Consider the following 13,908-nt stretch of genomic DNA (forward strand, 5'->3'; position numbering starts at 1 on the left):
AAAAAACAACAAAAAACAAACCAAATGAATCAAAATAACAAAAAAAAAATGCTGAGGAATCAAAGCGGAGGGAAGCAGCCGAGGGTGGAGAGCAGGCAGCAGATATCCTCTCCCTGGCACATGGCCGGGCCCGGCACCAGCAGCAGCAACAGCAGCAGCGGCGGCGGCAGCGGCTCCGCTCCGCTCCCCCCTCCCCGCTCCGCTCCGCTCCGCTCCCCAGCGCCGCCGGGGCCGCCAATGACGGCGGCTGGAGCCGAGCGGAGCCGAGCGGGGCGGTGCGCGGCCTCCCTCCCGCTGCCACCACCTCCGTGCCCCTCACTGATGGAGCCCCCCACCCCCAACACAGACACGCAGCGAGCACTCAGCCCCCCACCCCCACCCCGCCGTGGGGGGTGGGCCTGAGTGTGGGTATGGGAGACAAGGCTTGGAGTCTGTGTTCGGGTTGGGGGGGGGGGGGGGACACACAGTGGGGCTGGACCCATGGAGATGGGTGAGCTCCTCATACAGCTGGGACACCCCCTCATAGAGCTGGGACAGCACCCAGGGAGCTGGGTCACCCCCCCATAGAGCGGGGACAGCACCCAGGGAGCTGGCTCACCCCTCCATGGAGACTGGTTACCCCTTTGTAGAGCCAGGTCACCCCTTCATAAAGCTGGGACACCCCCCTTGGAGCTGGGTCACCCCCCCATAGAGCTGGGACAGCACCCAGGGAGCTGGCTCACCCCTCCATGGAGACTGGTCACCCCTTCAGAGAGCCCTGCAGAGGTACCAGCCCTCATGGAGATGAATGACCCCCCACCATGCTGGGTCTCCCCCTCACAGAGCCAGGTCACCCTCCATGGAGATGGGTCACCCCCTCCTCGAGTCAGGTTACCCCGTCAGAGAGCCAAGTCACCTCCTCACCAGCCCAGGTTACCCTCCCTGGAGCTGGGTCACCAGCAGAGAGCAAGGTCAGCTCCTCACAGAGCTGGGGGACACCACACCACGGTTTGGCTGAGAGCCTTCATTCCCTTAGGGCATCCCACCAGGAGAAAACCAAAGCAAACCCTGCACTGTCCCCCATGGAGCCCCTCAAGGGTCCCCAGGCATACTATGTGGTGTGACTTTGTCCCCTGCCCCATTCATGAGGAGGCTTTTGCCCCTGGGGCAGGAATGGGTCTCTTTTCTCCCCAGATCTGAGCCCTTCCCACCACAACCTCAGCTCCTTCAGAAGTCCTCACCCACAGCCTTGCCTGAAGGTGCCAGAGCTGCCTGGGGCACGTTTGGCACTGGCCACGCTGGTTCAGGAGACTTCCTCAGCCTCTGGGGGGGTTGTCACATCCCAGAGCTGGGAAAAGCAGAGCAAGCAGGAACAAAAAGCAGGGACAAAACCTGATGGCTTGAGTGGATTCTTCCCCTCCAGGGTGGGCAACCTGCGTGGAGTGGAGCATCACAGCCACAGGTGGAAGCTGCTCCCCATCCCCAAGCTGTGTGACAGGAAGCACTCTGTCCCAGCTCTCCCTCTGCATCCCCAGGGCTTGGCCCCTGCCCATCTGTGGATAAGAATCATAGAATCACAGAACCAACAAGGTTGGAAAAGACCTCAGAGATCATCCAGTCCAACCTCTCACCCAGCACCTCCTGACTAACTAAACCATGGCTCCAAGTGCCACATCCAAGCCTTTCTTGAACACCTCCAGGGATGGTGATTCCAACACCTCCCTGGGCAGCACATCCCCATGGCCAATCTCTCTCTATGAAGAATTTCTTCCTCACCTCCAGCCTAAACCTCTCCTGGCACAGCTTGAGACTGTGTCCTCTTGTTCTGGTGCTGCTTGCCTGGGAGAAGAGCCCAACCCCCACCTGGCTGCAACCTCCCTTCAGGGAGCTGGAGAGAGCAAGGTGGTCTCCCCTGAGCCTCCTCTTCTGCAGGCTAAGCAACCCCAGCTCCCTCAGCCTCTCCTCCTGGGGGAGCAGTGGCAGGCAGCCAGGGTGCTTGGCACGGTGTGGCATGTCCCAGGGGGCACTGCCTAGCTGCACCCCACTGTCAGCCTTACCTGCTGCCACCCATTGTTGTCACCCAGGCTGTCCAGCTCCCCAGGGGGCAGGGACCTCTCTGCAGGACACTGCCTCCTCCAGCCTCATGGTGCTGGTGCTGGGAGGATGAGCATTTGGCCTGGAGTCCCTCTGGCTGTTGGGGCACAGAGTGGCTCTTGCCACAGCCTTCACTTCCCTGACCCCAGCTCTTTGCCAGCCCAAGGTCATTCCTAGGGGCTGACTTAGTTTTCCCTCTTCAGCAGCTGCATCCCCTCAGAGCTTGCTGTGTGGCTGCTGACTGATGACAACTAAGCTCAAGGGAGGTTCTGCTGTCCCTCCACTCTGCCACAGTGAGGCCTCATCAGGAGAATTGTGTCCAGTTCTGGGCTCCCCAGCTCAAGAGAGGCTGGAGAGAGTCCAGTGGAGGCTACAAAGCTGCTGAGGGGCTTGGAGCAGCTCTGTGAGGAGCAAAGGCTGAGAGCCTTGGGGCTGAGAGCCTGGAGAAGAGCAGCCCCAGAGGGGAGCTGATTGATGCTCAGCAAGAGCTAAAGGCTGGGGGGCAAGAGGCTGGGGCCAGCCTGTGATGCCCAGGGACAGGACAAGGGGCAGTGGCCACAAACTGGCACCCAGGTGGAGAAAGTTGTTTGTTGTGAGGGTGCTGGAGCCCTGGAGCAGGCTGCCCAGAGAGGTTGTGGAGCCTCCTTCTCTGCAGAGCTTCCAACCCCCCCTGGCCCTTGTGCTCCTGGGCAAGCTGTTGTGGCTGCCCTGCTCGAGCAGGGGGGGAGAGGCTTGGGCTGGATGCTCTCCAGAGGTCCCTTCCAGTGACTCTGTGAATAATTAGTCCCCGGGTCCCTTCACAGCACATCTGCTCTTCGGGAGATGTTATCACTTGTAGCTCTTCCTTTAATCTATGGAGAGGCAAACAAGTTGCATTTAATTAATTGCTCCTTAAATAAGCTAATTGCTGCCACTAATCCCAGCGCCCTTTGCTGACAGGCAGCTGAACGACGCCCAGGGAAAGCAAGGGGACGGCTCCTGCTCGATCCTTAACGAGCCTGCTTAAGCCTATCCGCGTTTAATCAGCACAGCTGGGCGGGGGTCGTGCTGAGCTGCTCCTCTCAGGGCTTCTCTTCAGCTTGGCTCCAAGGTTGCTTTTGCACCGTGTGGAAAAAGATGCTGAGGAGCTGTGCCAAGAAACACCCCCCCCACACACACACCCCGCCGGGTTTAGCCTTCTCAGGGTCAAATGTCCCTGCCTGGAGGTTTGGCACTGTGCCTCTGCTCAGAAGGGTGAAGGATGGAAGATCTTGGGCTGCTCGATGCTGGGCTCTGTGCTTGGAGGGCTGTTGGCAAAAGGCAGCCTCGGTGCTTCCTGGGGAGCAGTTCAAAGCACTTCTCCACTCGTCAGAGCCCAGGACAGGAGCAAGGAGAAACAAAGTGAGAGCAAGGACCTAGCAAGAGCAAGGAGAAACAACATCAGAGCAAGGACCCAGCAAGAGCAAGGAGAAACAAAGTGAGAGCAAGGACCCAGCAAGAGCAAGGAGAAACAAAGTGAGAGCAAGGACCCAGCAAGAGCAAGGAGAAACAGCATTAGAGCAAGGACCTAGCAAGAGCAAGGAGAAACAACGTCAGAGCAAGGACGTAGCAAGAGCAAGGAGGAACAGCATTAGAGCAAGGACCCAGCAAGAGCAAGGGGAAACAAAGGGAGAGCAAGGACCCAGCAAGAGCAAGGAGAAACAGCATTAAGAGCAAGGACCTAGCAAGAGCAAGGAGAAACAACATCAGAGCAAGGACCTAGCAAGAGCAAGGAGAAACAACATAAGAGCAAGGACCCAGCCAGAGCAAGGAGAAACAACATCAGAGCAAGGACCCAGCAAGAGCAAGGAGAAACAACATAAGAGCAAGGACCCAGCAAGAGCAAGGAGAAACAACGTCAGAGCAAGGACCCAGCAAGCACTTGGGCTGCCTGGATCAGCTCAGGGCTTGTGTTCTGGCCTCTGACATGAGGAGCAAGTCGATGAAGATCAGCTGCTGCTGAAGGAGAGGAAAGTGGTTGTTAGTGGTGGGGTTGCAAGCTCTCAGTGAGCAGCAGCTGGAGGGGTTCAAGAACCCTGTGGCCATGGCACTTGGGGACATGGCTTGATGGCCATGGTGGTGCTGGGCTGGTGGCTGGACTGGGTGGTCCCAGTTCTGTGATGTGTTTCTACACTGCAGTGATGTGCAGGAGCTCTGTTGTGAGCGTGGCCTGGTGGTGCTTGGGGCTGCACAGAGCTGTGACCCTCTAGGCTTTGCAGCACAGCTTCTTACAGACAGAAAGTGCTATCCAGCACAGAAGCATGGAGTCATCCAGGTAGGAAAGGCCCTCCAAGATCACCCAGTCCAACCATCAAACCAACCCCACCATGACCATTAAACCACGTCCCCAAGTGCCATGGCCACAGCTTTCTGGAGCACCTCCAGGGCTGGGGACTCCACCACCTCCCTGGGCAGCCTGTGCCAGTCCCTGACCACTCTGGCAGCAAAGAAACTTCTCCTAACATCCAGCCTAAAGTGAAGACTTTCCAGCACCTGCCAAATCACAGAATCACCAAGGGTGGAAGAGACCTCAGAGATCAAGTCCAACCTCTCACCACAGACCTCATGACTAAACCATGGCTCCAAGTGCCACATCCAGTCCCCTCTTGAACACCTCAGGGATGGGGACTCCACCACCTCCCTGGGCAGTGGCCAATCTCTCTCTCTGAGAAGAACTTTCTCCTCCCCTCCAGCCTAAACCTCCCCTGGCACAGCTTGAGACTGTGTCCTCTTGTTCTGATGCTGGGTGCCTGGGAGAAGAGGCCAACCCCCACCTGGCTACAGCCTCCCTTCAGGGAGTTGGAGACAGCAAGAAGGTCTCCCCTGAGCCTCCTCTTCTGCAGGCTAAGCAACCCCAGCTCCCTCAGCCTCTCCTCCCAGGGCTGTGCTCCAGACCCCTCTCCAGCCTCCTTGCCCTTCTCTGGACACCTTCAGGAGTCTCAGTGCTGACCTTCTCCATTCCAGAGCTTTCCCCTTTGCTGCTGTCTTGCATTCAGCTCTGCTTGCAGCTCCCCAGCAGCACAGAGGAGCCCATGCAAGGAGCTCTGCAGGAGCTTCACCTCCTCACCGTGACAGCTGCTCTCCAGGCACTTTGCTCTGCCTCTTCCTCTCCATTCTGGAGGAGCCTGCTCTTGGATAACCTCCAGGCTGAGCCCAAAGATTCCTGATGGCAGCCTGAGAGCTCTCCCCTGTGTCCTGCTTCTCTTCTCACTGGGTGTTGGGTAGGCACCCACAGCCCTTCAGCCCCCTTGGCTGGGTTTAAATGCCAGCTTTGTGTCTGGGTGAGAGCAGCAGCCTGAGCTCCAGCTTTGTGCTCTTCCATAGCAGCCTTTCTTCCCCCTGCTTTGATCACCCACGGTGTAGAAACCATCTGGCTCATAAACACAGAACCAGGACCTTGCTTGGTATCCTTCTGGCTCCTGCTGCTCCCCACTGCCGTGGCCTACAGCCAGCCATGGAGCTGGAGCTGCTCTGGGGCCATGGGCTGAAGCTGAAGGTCTGCCTCATGTCACTCTGAGAGGTTTCTAGCCTTGAAGGAGACCACCTCAGAGTGCCAAGGGCTGCAGCCTACTGCTCTCTGCTGCTGTGGCTTACAGCACTGATTCAGGCAGGTATGGAGCTGGAGCTGCTCTGGGGCCACAGCTTGGAGCTGGAGCTGCTCTGGGGCCACAGCTTGGAGCTGGAGCTGCTCTGGGGCCACAGCTTGGAGCTGGAGCTGCTCTGGGGCCACAGCTTGGAGCTGGAGCTGCTCTGGGGCCACAGCTTGGAGCTGGAGCTGCTCTGGGGCCACAGCTTGGAGCTGGAGCTGCTCTGGGGCCACAGCTTGGAGCTGGGTTTGCTATGTCCTGCCACATGTGAGAAGTTTCTGTCCTTGAGGGCAACAATCAGAGACTGCCAAGGGCTGCATCTGCTTGCAGGAGCAAACAAAGCAACTAAAGAGAGAAACTGCCCCTTAGAGAAGGGGTTTGACCCTGAGCAGATGAGTTACCTCACGCCAGGAGCCAGCGTGCCCCGTGCTCACTGTGGCAACCTCTCCAGCCTGTGGCCCCAAGCTGGATGCCAAGGCACATCAGCCTCACCTCACCTCACCAGAGATCAGCTCCAGCCAGAGCAACGTGGCTGGGAGGTGCTGGGAGGGGCAGTGTGCTGGCAGGCAGCTGGGAGGCAGGGTGGCATGTCGTGTCTCATCAGCTCCTGCCCCTGCACCCAGCGTGGCAGGGCTGGAACAGCATCCTGAGCAGCCACAGCTTCAAGGGACAGCCAAAGGAAGAGCCTGGGGAGGCACAGGGGGGGAGCTTGGGGAGGCACAGGGGGGGAGTCTGGGGAGGCACAGGGGGGAGCTTGGGGAGGCACAGGGGGGAGCTTGGGGAGGCACAGGGGGGGAGCTTGGGGAGGCACAGGGGGGGAGCTTGGGGAGGCACAGGGGGGAGCCTGGGGAGGCACAGGGGGGAGCCTGGGGAGGCACAGGGGGGGAGCTTGGGGAGGCACAGGGGGGAGCTTGGGGAGGCACAGGGGGGGAGCTTGGGGAGGCACAGGGGGGGAGCTTGGGGAGGCACAGGGGGGGAGCCTGGGGAGGCACAGGGGGGAGCTTGGGGAGGCACAGGGGGGGAGCCTGGGGAGGCACAGGGGGGGAGCTTGGGGAGGCACAGGGGGGGAGCTTGGGGAGGCACAGGGGGGGAGCTTGGGGAGGCACAGGGGGGAGCTTGGGGAGGCACAGGGGGGAGCCTGGGGAGGCACAGGGGGGAGCTTGGAGAGGCACAAGGGGGGAGCTTGGGGAGGCACAGGGGGGAGCTTGGGGAGGCACAGGGGGGGAGCTTGGGGAGGCACAGGGGGGGAGTTCAGGGATGCGCACCATGGATTATTGCCTCCTGCTCCTGCACACAGGTCAGCCCTCACCCCAGAGGCACGAATCTTGGGGGGCTGGTGGACTGAAAGGGACATGAGAGGAGCTGGGGGAGCCGTGGTGGGGACAGTGCAGAGCTTTGTGCTGCAGCCCTGGAAGGACTTCTCCTGGGAACTCCTTCAGCCCTACTGAGCCTTGTAAGGCTGTCAGGAGCTTTGCAGGGCAGGTGCCCCCTGTGCAGAGGCTGTGGTGACTTCTCTGAAGGCAATCACATCGATCCACTGCTCCCAGCCTTTGGGAGACCTTCTGCTAACTCATCTCTTAGGAGGCTCAAGCGTGCAGGGCCTGCAGCCTTTGCCATTCAGTGCACCTACACGCTTGCTAAGCTGACAAAGCTCCATCTTCAACCTGCTCAGGCTCTTCTGGCCTCTCCTGGATCAGCTCCTCCTGATGCTGATCCTGGCTTGCTGTGTAATCTTCAGGAAGCAGCTTAGTGCCAGAAAGCAGTGGCTGGAGGACAAGCAGCAAGCAAGGGCTGGCAGCAAAGAGCAGAGTCCCACACAGAAGGGCTCAGCACCAACCCACCCCCAGCACACACATGGCAGCCAGCCCTGCCCCTGGCCCTGTGCCCACAGCACATTCCACAGTCCCTTTGCTCTTCTTCCCTACCCAGGCACAGCTCTTCCCCACTGCCCTGGAGACGTGGAGAGCACCTCAGGAAACTTCAGCTGGGTCCTGCAGAAGGAGGGGAGGAGGGGAGACAGAGGAGAAGGGGAGGAGGGAGGGCAGGGGAGGAGGGAGGGCAGGGCAAGGGGTCCCCAGCCTGAGGAGCCAAAGCCTGGGTTTGGTGTGGGCTTAAAGGAGGAAGCAGGAAGAAGCTTTCCCTGGCAAGGAGAAGTGAAGCATGGAAAGAGGACTTCTTGGACCCAGAGGGAGAGCAATGGAAGGAAGGAAGGAAGCTGGAAGGAAGGAAGGGAAGAGAAGAGAGGAAGGAAGGGAAGAGAAGAGGGGGAGGAAGGGAAGAGAAGAGGGGGAGGAAGGGAAGAGAAGAGGGGGAGGAAAGGGAGGAAGGAAGGAAAGGAGGAAGGAAGGGAAGGGAGGAAAGGAAGAAGGGAGGAAGGAAGGAGGGAAGGAAGGAAGGAAGGAAGGAAGGAAGGAAGGAAGGAAGGAAGGAAGGAAGGAAGGAAGGAAGGAATTGGGAAGAAATTTGGAAGGAAGGGAGGGAGAGAGGAAAGAAAGGGAGGAAAGGAATGAATTCAGAAGAAAAGAAGGAATTAGGAATGAATTCAGAAGAAAAGAAGGAATTAGGAAGGGATTCAGAAGGAAGGAAGCAAGCCAGGCAGGCTTGGAAGCATCACCCATAGGTGAGCATAGAGGGTGGGAAGAGGAAGCACTGCTGGAGCCTGGGGCTGGGAGCTACTGGGAAGAGAGGAGTCATGAGAGGGATGGGACTGGAGCAGGCTTTGCCAGGCCTCCCTGGCAGAGCAGGGCTGCTGCTGGGAGCATCCTCTGCAGGGACACAGGAGCCTGTGTGGCAGCGCGTGGAGATGGGGACTGCAAAGCCACTTTATTTCTGGTGGTTTTATTGGCAGGGGAGTGGGAGTGCAATACAATTTTAGCCACTCTGATGTCTCCATCTCCCTTGCATCCCACCTCCATTGCCTGAGAAGTTGGGTGGGTTTTTTTTGTCCCCCCCTTCGGCTCACGGCGCTCCTCGAAGCGCACCAGGGACGTTCTGTGCCTGAGGTGCTGCAGGCTTAGCTGGATGGTCTTGCTGAGCAGGGTCAGGTGTGGGCAGGACTGGCAGAGCTGCTGAGTCTGTGTCTCCACCAGCAGCAGCACCAGCAGCAGCACCAGTCCTGGCCTCAAAAGCTGCAGGCAGCAAGGTCTCCTTGCACATGGCCAAAACCATGGAATCACCGAATCAATAAGGTTGGAAAAGACCTCAGAGGTCATCAAGTCCAAGCTCATCACCCAAGACCTCCTGACAGCTAAACCATGGCTCCAAGGGCCACATCCAATCCCCTCTTGAGCACCTCCAAGGACCAGGCAGAGTCAAGACCTGCAGGAAGCTCAGCTGGGATGAACCTGAGCAGGAGGAACAGTGCACACCACAGCATCGCCTGCAGGGAGCCCAGCTGCTGGGCAGGGGGAAGGGGCAGGAAGCAGCCTACCCAGCAGCACCTCTGTGATCACCTTAGCTCCTGCTGGAGCTCAGAGGGAGCCTCCAGAACTGCTGAGCCCAGGACCACTGCTTGGTTCTGCTCCACTTCTCTGAGCTAACACAAATCTCTCTCCACCTCCCACCGGCACTATCCACTGGATCACCCAACCTGTTCCCAGCAGACCCTGAGAAGGCTGTTGTCTCTTCCTGGCCTTTTCAGATATTTTGGGTGGCTGTGACAATCTCTCCTGTTTATGTAACAAAGCCAGAGCCCAGTGTTTGTGACACCATATCCATGGTAACCCTAATATAGCATGCACAGGCGACTCCATCTCATTAGGTGCCTCAGCTGCGGCAGCACCGGGGAGGGAACTTCTCTGGGAAGCAGGAGAAGCAGCTTGGTGGGAAGGGGTCTGGCTGCCCATGTGGAGCCAGCACCTCCCAACGAGCAAATGATGCTCTCCTTCCACCAGCTCTGGCCTCTCTCCTGCTTGCCCATCCCCAGGCTCCCCGTGGCACGCTGCTAGGCACAGCTCAGCCACCTGCCTGCCACTCAGTAGTGGGACAGGGTTGAGTGGGCAGGGTGGTGTTGGGTTGATGGTTGGACTTGATGACCTTAGAGGTTCCCTTCCAAGCCAAACACCTCTAAGGTTAAAAGCTCAAGCACTTCTCCCACCCATGGACAGCTCCTGCGAGCCAGGGGGTGGCCCAGAGCCTGCAGCCCTGGTGTGAAGGGTGAGAGCTGGAGCTGAGCAGAGAAGCTGCTCACAGCATCACTCAGGGCAGGGGTCCCTGGGACCCTACACCACCCCATGAGTGCTTCCCACTCGTGCCAGCCCTCTCCTCCCCCCCTGCCCATCCCACGTGGGGTGCAGCTGGAGTCAGACACTGCCTAACCTCATCAGCAGGCAGGCAAATTCGATCCTGCTGATGGCTGGGCAGGGGTGGGGGCTGTGAATGGCAGAGCCCCCGGGGCACCCAGAGCTGCACCGGCAGACATCAAGCTTCCCTTCCCTCCCTGCCCTCACCCAAATTGAATTTCCATTTCTGTTAGTGGCAATGGATTGTAGCTGGGGGGGGGCTGCTGCCTGCTTCAAGCCCTCATTTGGTGAATCAATTGTGTCTAAACCTACTTACCTGCGAGCCAGGCTCTGCTCCTGCCCGTGGAGGCAGCTGCTTCCTCCAGCCCTTCGCCACAAATGTCAGGCACTGCTGCTTCCAGGGCTCTGGAAACCACATTTTAGCTGCCTTCAGGGCTGGGTTTGCATCCAGAGTCGTCAGTGGCAATGAAAAGCAACCACAGTCCCATCAGCAGGAGGGTTTGGATGTGCAGCTCTGCAGAGGATGGGACCAGCAGCACTTCCATGGGGGTTCATCCCAGCATCCCAGCATGGTGGGGTTGGAAGAGACCTCTGGAGATCATCCAGTCCAACTCTCCTGCTCAAGCAGGGCACCCACAGCAGCTTGGCCAGGAGCACAATGGCCAGGGGGGGTTGGAAGCTCTCCAGAGAAGGAGACTCCACAACCTCTCTGGGCAGCCAAGCCTCCAGCAGTCTCACACCAAAGAACTTTCTCCTCCTGTTCAGGTGGAACCTCCTGGGTTCTGGTTTGTGCCTCTTGCCCCTCATCCTGTCCCTGGGCACCACTGCCAAGCCTCTGGCCCCATCCTCTTGCCCTGCCCTTCAGCCCTTGCTGAGCATCGCTCAGATCCCCTCACTGATAAGTTCTCCCCCAGCAGATCAATGCCCTGCTGGGGGTTGCACATTCAGCAGTGCCAGGCTGGGGCCTGGGGGACACATCTCAGCACCATCCATCCAGAACAGCCCTGAGAATCATAGACTGGCATGAGTTGGAAGGCACCTTCAAGATCATCAGGTTCCACCAGCCCAGGTTGCTCCAAGCCTCATCCAGCCTGGCCTTCAACACTTCCAGGGATGAGGCACCCCCAGGTTCTCTGGGCACCCCAGGAACCCTTAGCTCTTTTCTGCTGGGAGATTTGAGAAGCTCTGCCCTTGGTGTGTGAGGGACATCTGAGTCTCCCCCCCATGGCAGCAGCAGCACAGCCCTGCTGGCATCAGCTCTGGCAAGGGCTTGCAGGTGAGCTGGGTGCCCTGCCCTGCTTTGGCAGGGGGCTTGGGTGTGCTGATCTCCAGAGGTCACCTCCAACCCTTCCCATCCTGGGAGTCTAAAGCTGTGGCTGCTGCTCTGCCTTCGAGGAAGGGCTTGAACCCACAGCTCACATCCCACAGCTCACATCCCACAGCCCTCCCAGCATCCAGCCCAGGGGACCCTGAGCTCTGCCTCAGCCCTCAGGGGGGTCAGAGTTTTGGTGTCAGGGAGCTGACAATTCCACAGCTCCTTGAAGTCTGAAAATGAAGCCCCTGAGCAGGGAGTGGAAAGCTGGATCCTTGCTCCCTGCCTGGATTTGTGAGTGACAGCTGGGGAGGAACAGAGAGGAACAGAGAGGGGCAGAGAGGGAGAGAGAATTTCTTCCTCTTTGACTAAATTCTCCCTGCTTATCTGCAAAGTTCATCTGCTTGCAGGCAGCCCTGCCCTGTGCTCTGCTGTTCCCCTGCACATTCCTTCTCTGCAGGAAAGCTCAGGAGCTCCACTTGCACATGCCAGCAACCTGGGGCTTCATCTCTAACAGCAGAACTCCTCAGCTAAAGCCCCCCTCCCGGCCTCTGCTGAGGCTCAGCCTGCCCTGCTGCCACCTCAGCTGCTTGGGCTTTACAGAGGAAGCAAAGCCAAGGGAGGAGGAGCAGGAGAAGGGGAAGCTGTGCTTGGAGGAGATGAGAAATGGGGCAAAGCAAAAACCTGCTCTTAGAGGGGGTTGTAAGGCAGCCAGACACCTATCCCAACAGCCAAACACCTACCCCAGCAGCCACACACCTACCCCAGCAGCCAGCCAGACACCTATCCCAGCAGCCACACACCTACCCCACAGCCACACACCTACCCCAGCAGCCAGCCAGACACCTACCCCAGCAGCCAAACACCTACCCCAGCAGGCAGCCAGTCAGTCTGGGATGTGGCAGCCTGGGAGAGCTCAACTCTGGGATGTGGCAGCCTGGGAGAGCTCAGCTCTGGGATGTGGCAGCCTGGGAGAGCTCAGGTCTGGGATGTGGCAGCCTGGGAGAGCTCAGCTCTGGGATGTGGCAGCCTGGGAGAGCTCAGCTCTGGGATGTGGCAGCCTGGGAGAGCTCAGCTTTGGGATGTGGCAGCCTGGGAGAGCTCAGCTCTGGGATGTGGCAGCCTGGGAGAGCTCAGCTCTGGGATGTGCCAGACTGGGAGAGCTCAGCTTTGGGATGTGGCAGCCTGGGAGAGCTCAGCTCTGGGATGTGGCTCAGCTCTCTGCCTCTCTCTCTGCTCTGGCTCTGTGCCTGGTGGTGCTGGCTGAGAGCAGCCCCCTCCCCAGCAGGGTCACCCCACAAGCAGAGGATCAATCGCCGCAGTCCTGAGGAGCGGCTGCAGAGGACAGGAAAAGCCTGCTCGGGTTCAGCAGCAAGAGGCACAGGCTGCTGATTCATGCAAACCCCAGAGCCCTGAGCTGAATCCATCTCCTCTCATTACACAGGGGCTGGGAACCGTGGCTCTGGCCCCACGGCAGTGCTGCAAGGACCAAAGAGTGAAACCCAAGCCTCAGAGGGGACCCCGCGGCGGAGAGCATCGCCAGGCACGACCAAAGCAGGGCCACAAGCCCCGAGACCGAAGCAAGGCTCCCCCTGTGTGCACCAAGAGCTCAGGGCAGCTCATTAGCACTCCAATGAATGGAGAAAAGCTAACAACCAAGTTCAAAAGATCACTTTAAACAAATGAGAAGAGGGAGAGGGGAAGGGGGAGGGAAGGGAAGGGAGGGGAGAGCCGAAAGGTATCTTGGAGCTGGCAGCGCAGTCCCAGCTGCTAGGAAAGCAAAGGAATGGCAAATATTTCACATCTCCAAAGGCCCAGGCGAGGAGGAGCCTCAGTGGGAGCCACATCTGGGTGGGAAAGGAGCTGAGCAGTGCATGGGGATCCTGGTAAAGCCTTGCAGCAGTTTCCTGGGGGTATGGTGGAGGCTCTGGGCAACCTGATCCACTGAGGATGTCCCTCCAAGTAAGGGGTTTGGACTGGGTGAGCTCCAGAGGTCCCTTCCAACCCCTGGCATTCTATGAATCATAGAATCAAGCAGGTTGGAAAAGGCCTCAGGGATCATCAAGTCCAAGCTGTCACCCAACACCTCCTGACTAACTGAACCATGGCTCCAAGTGCCCCATCCAAGCCCCTCTTGCACACCTCCAGGGATGGGGACTCCACCACCTCCCTGGGCAGCACATCCCAGTGGCCAACCTCTCCTGCTGGGAAGAGCTTCCAGCCTAAACCTCAGGAGGGGTCTTCTGCCTGTGCCTGGCTCAGCTTGCCTGCAAGCCACCCACCTCAAAGGCTCACAGAATGCCAGGTGCCAAGGGACCCCAGGGGTCAGCTGGTGCAATCCTGCTAGCTCAGAGGCTAGGTGAAATGAGCTGGCCCAGCACCCTGTCAAACTGAGTCCTGGAAGAGCCCAAAGCAGGGCACAGACCTGGTGCTACCCTGACCTGCACCCCTCAGGGCATGGGAAGGGAGCAGCACTGGCAATCTGCCTCCACCTGGCAGCAGACCCCAGGCTTTGGCTCCCCCTAGCCTGGCCACCTCTTGGGTGATGTGAGCCCAGGCTGTGGGAAGTGGAGACCTGTGGCTGGCATCGTCCCTGGGTCCCCCTGGAGCTGTTGCCCCGCAGGGCAGAGGCAGGACAGGCTGCAGTGCTGGGCGGGAGGCACCTGGGGCAGGGCAG

The sequence above is a fragment of the Dryobates pubescens genome, chromosome 29 (genome assembly GCF_014839835.1).
Source record: "Dryobates pubescens isolate bDryPub1 chromosome 29, bDryPub1.pri, whole genome shotgun sequence".
Classification (NCBI taxonomy): Eukaryota; Metazoa; Chordata; class Aves; order Piciformes; family Picidae; genus Dryobates; species Dryobates pubescens.